The sequence below is a fragment of the Nanorana parkeri genome, unplaced genomic scaffold, assembly GCF_000935625.1.
Source record: "Nanorana parkeri isolate BGI_ZX_2015 unplaced genomic scaffold, ASM93562v1 scaffold429, whole genome shotgun sequence".
Taxonomy (NCBI): domain Eukaryota; kingdom Metazoa; phylum Chordata; class Amphibia; order Anura; family Dicroglossidae; genus Nanorana; species Nanorana parkeri.
In genome coordinates, this window is record NW_017306697.1 from 111,066 (window position 1) to 116,205 (window position 5,140).

The 5,140-nt window shown below is 46.8% G+C and overlaps 1 protein-coding gene across 1 annotated transcript in view; it reads left to right on the forward strand.

Moving 5' to 3' along the window:
- LOC108789903 (protocadherin-11 X-linked-like) overlaps positions 1-5,140 on the forward strand; it is a 228,154-nt gene that overhangs the window by 96,854 nt on the left and 126,160 nt on the right. The window lies entirely within an intron of this gene.

Genomic DNA, 5,140 nt, shown 5'->3' on the forward strand with positions numbered 1-5,140 from the left:
GCTCTCTCTCTCTCTCTCTCCCTCTCTCTCTCTCTCTCTCTCTCTCTCCCTCTCCCTCCCCCTCTCTCCCTCTCCCTCCCCCTTTCTACCCCTCTCTCCCTCTCTCTCTCTCCCTCTCTCTCCCTCTTAGCTACAATGGATATACATCTACGCTGTACTTTGCTTTTTAATATGAAGTCCACTTTAAGGATAGGTGCAGATTTGCTGCTATTTTGGGTTGTGGTTTAGAAAATGTTTGAGAATTGATTAATTATTGAATACAGTGTTTGATTATAAGTTATATACATTTACCAGATCACAATTATGCTAAATAGGTTTCCACTAGATGCAATCACCCACCAATCGATAGGCCAGTGTTTCTCAAACAGGGTCTCGTGGAACCCCATGGCTGCTTCAGGGGTTACCAGGGGTTCCTTGACTAACCAATAATGACATTATTAATGTAAATGGATTTTTTCCTCCAAATGTCCACCAACATGAGGGCCCTTGTCCTACTAACTTAAATGTATAATTGTCCACTGTTCATCAATGTAAAGGAGGACCTTCTTCACTGATCAGTAAGGTAAAGGACATTCTTTGACTGTCCACCAATTGAAGGGCTTTTTGCCCCACTGACTATATATGTATGAGGCCTTTATGTGCTAGCCACCAATGTAATGGGTCCCATCTCTACTGATAATCAATGTAGGGGGGCTTCTCTACTGTCCATCAATATAGGGGGTTGCTCTCCACTGACCATCAATGTAGGGTGCCTTCTCTACTGTCCATCAATGTAGGGGGCTTCTATACTGACCATAATGTAGGGTACCCTCCTCTACTGACCCCCAATGTAAGAGGGCCCTTCTCTACTGACCATCAAAGTAGGGGGCCTTCTCTACTGATAATCAATGTAGGGCCCTTCTCTACTGACCTTCAATGTAAGATGCCCTCCTCTACTGACCCCCAATGTAAGAGGGCCCTTTTCTACTGACCTTCAATGTAGGAGGCCCTTCTCTATTGACCTTCAATGTAGGGTACCCTCCTCTACTGACTCCTAATATAAGAGGGTCCTTCTCTACTGACCTTCAATGTGGGAGGCCCTTCTCTACGGACTGTTAATGCAGGGGGACTTTCTCCACTGACCACCATGGTAATAGGACAGTATAGGTTTTATAAAGCATTGTCTTTAGGATTGTATCTACAATGTATTGATCATGCTCATGAACCGTGAGTTGTAGATATAATAATTTTTACCTGAGACCCTGAAAATTATTTCAAGGGTTCCAAAAAAGGTCAACAAAGTTTGAGAAATGCTGGTCTAGAGAACTCTACAGATAATAGCAAATAATACTCGATCAATCATTATGGATTTTTTGGTGGAACAGTCTTCAGCAATCCATGGGGCTGGGGCCTTATCCTGGCCCCTCTGCCACCTACCAGACATCAGTGTCCTCTGTTGCTAAAAGTTGGGACCCGTCCTTTGAGTGTCCCAGTCTCCTTCCTCCATCTTATCTCCTGGCAGATGCTGAATGTTTGAGCCGAGCTGTCGACAGAGATCACTTCTCAGATATTGGCAGCTTCCTTCAAAGTCCACTTAATCTGGTGATGAGTCTCAGCCGCGCGGCTAATACGCTGATCCTCCGAAGGGGTTTAGCAGACTTTAATAATTCAATAGGCCTCATTTAATTGAGGCTTGAATGACATTGCATTTAGTGCTCTCCGGGTTATTTTAGAGTGCTTGTTCTTGGGATCGAGTTACTGGAAATCTGGGCCGCTCTCTCTCTGGAGTTTGGCAGTACTTGAGAAGGACAGCAGGCGAGGTGGTGGAGTGGATCTGGAAGCCGGGCTTCTCTCTATCCTACATGATACATATGCGATCTTCCGCTCTGTCGTAACAGATGATGTGCGGGTGGAGAGCTGCGCTGTGCTGCTGCACCGAGGCCAAGGCAGATTTTGTGTATGGGAAGGAAACAGAACCTTTTGCAGATGAATCATGCTCGGTTATGGTTAAAGGAACTCGTACTTCGGAGGCATTTGTAAACAACTCAAGAAGCGCACATTTTTGAGAAATATCAAAATGAATGATCTTGCCTCTTGTACCTTGTTGAGCCGTTCGAGGAAGCTTTCAGTCCTTAAAAAAATAATTTCAGTAGAACACCATAAGAACAGCAGAGGCTTCTCCTCTATATGTAAAGTGTACAGGGCCGGATATCCCACAAGGCCAACCAAGGCCCAGCCTTGGGGGCAGCAGGGAGTAGAGGGGAAGCAGGGGTGTGGAACTGATATCTCCCGATGCCCGGGCGGGTAGTTGTTTTCTACATTTAGCCCTGCTTTGGACAAGCAGAGCTAAATGTACAGCGGGGAAGCCACAGCTTGTTTTGTACAAGTGATCCAGGCAACATTGTATGCAGCCTGTAGGTCTCCCATTCTCCATGGTGGGGGTTGGTAGGTATGGGGACGAGTTGAGGAACCTCGGGGCAGCAGAGAGAGTAAATCCAACCCTGAAAGTGTACCTATAGCCTATATGAAGGGAACAGGTTTTTATTGTGATTTGTGTACCCCCCGGGTAGATCCCTCCTCTCTATTAGCCATGTTGGCCATAGTCATTGCCAGGTAATGATTGGAACTTTACAGCTGTCAACAGAACAGGAGATGCGGGTAAGTCTTCCAATGGGAATTCAAGTAGATCCCATCGCACACCTGATCGTATATCAGTGGTGTCACAAGGGGGGTGCAGCCCGCACCCGGGTGCCACCATCGGAGGGTGACACCAAAGTGACTGACAGTCATTTTGGTCTCACCCCCTATGAAAAGTCCTCAGACCTGTGAGTCATCACATCCTATACACTGTATAGGACGTGAGGACTCCGAGGGACACACCATCGAGGCGGCAGGGAGGGCAGGGCAGCAGTTCCAGTGGGCTAAAGTCCAGTGAGTCATCACATATAGATAGTGAGGACTCAGAGGGACATATCATCGCTGGAGGGGAGGGGTAAAGAGGCTGCAGGGACTAGTGTAACAGCCAGCCACCTCCGAGGCTCGCGTGAGAATACATTTTATTTTGATCCCCAGACAAAATTGAGCACTTAACCCTCGCAGTGCTGGAGTAGCCCCATTGCAGGTGGCTGACATTATTTCTGCCCGGAGTTCTCCTTTAATACCGCACATAAAACCGATGTGACTGGGCCCTCAGAGGCTCTGCCGGGACGTTCTTTGGAGCGGAGCTCCCCTTTAATCCGTGCAGCGATGACTAATTTGCGGAGAAGCTTCCCGTGCGCGTTCATCTGCAATATTTAAAATGAAGCCGCAGATCTCTCCCCTCCGGCTTCATAAAGTGTATTTATAGATTCTTTTTGTACCTGTTTTCCTGCACGGGGGGATTGCGGATCTCCGATTAAATTAGGCTTTGAAGGCCCCACAAGTCAGCGTGCTCGGCGGCGAGGAGGAGGAGGGAGCTCTGCGCCGTTGTCTTGGCGGCTCTGCGATGGCGGGTCGGAGAATCACCTTCTCTTTATAGCCGGTGATAATTCTTCTGACACCGAGGTCAACGGCTGCGCCCGGCGGCGAGAATCGTGAAATACGCCCGGCTGTCCCCGCCACTTCCCTCACAAACATTTTAATAAAAAGAACAAACTCGTCTTTTCCCCGTGGAAGGGATCCCGAGCGCCGCGTCGGGGGCCACACTGCGGGGGCCCAATTGTAGGGGATAAACATTTTTTTATATTGAACCTTCTTACACAGGAAATGGGAATTCTGAGCTGCTCATCGATTCCTCCGGGTGATCTTTGTAGATTTACGCCCTTCGTCACAGAGGACCGAGCGGTAGATTTTTACTTTGTCGATCAGAGAAGGTCAAAGTTTAGATTTTGCCTTCCATGGCTCCTCCCCTCATCAATATTAAGTAAAACCTTTCCTTTCATTTCCTTTTCATTCCGTTACAAGGCAGGCGGATCATTGCTGGTGGGAGGAGCCGGCAGAGGGCTGTACATAGCTGGTGGGAGGAGCCGGCAGGGGGCTGTACATGGCTTCCTGAAATCACCCCAGCACCTCAGTACTCCTCTCAAGAGCCTTCAGCCCTGATGCAAGCAGTGGGCTGACTCTGGAGAGGAGTTATGCAAATATCAAAACTCTTTGACAGGCGGGTGTCAGTCTGTAGGAGGCAGGCTGCAATTGCATTGGTAATGCCCACATGTGATGCTGAGCCTCCCATGATTGAAAGAACTGATGGGCTATTAATGAAAGGGGAAGGCCAGGGACTGGGGAGGATAGATGGTGCTGGATGTCTTCCAGCCAGGAAATGAGGCTCTCTCATTCTTGCTGCAGCTTCTAATGAACATTGTGAGAAGCTCCCAGTGTGCAGCAAAATCAGAGTAAGACTGAAGGGGAGGCCGGAGGTCAGATAGAAGACTGAAGGGAAGGATGGAGGTCAGATAGAAGACTGAAGGGAAGGACAGAGGTCAGATAGAAGACTGAAGGGGAGGCTGGGGATCAGATCTAAGAATGAAAGGAAGAAGAGAGGTCAGATAGAAGACTGAAGGGAAGGACGGAGGTCAGCTATGACTGAAGGGGAGGACGGAGGTCAGATAGAAGACTGAAGGGAAGGACAGCGGTGACTACAGAGTTACAATGTTGCAGTCCTATCATTTGGGGAGGGGAGACAATATAAATATAAATATACATCATGTTACATTATTTGATTTATTTTGTAATGTAAAACGGAATATTGATGATTTAGAAGGATTTGGTTGGTGGATTTGATCATTTTTGGTGCCATTAGAGTCACTTATGAATGGTATGTATTGATATTTGGGATGGTGTCGCAGAGTATCAACTTCGAGTAATATTTGATACACATCTCCTGTGCAATGTACAGCCGGCGGCCCTCCTAGGTAACATTTCCTGTAAGATGCAGTGGAGGGCGGAGTCTGATATCATAAATAAAGAAAAAGAAAACTTTTTAAAAATGTAATAAATATTCATAAAACATTTTTTATTATTTTTATCTCATGTTTCTTCTTTTTCATTGTTTGGTTTTGTTTTTTTTCGGATTACGGCCCTGACCTGTCCGTGAAAATAAGAAATAAAATAATAATCTCCAATGAATACAAAATATTAATTCAACTCTTTTTTTTTTTTTTTTAATGGCCGGCCCGGGGCCCCA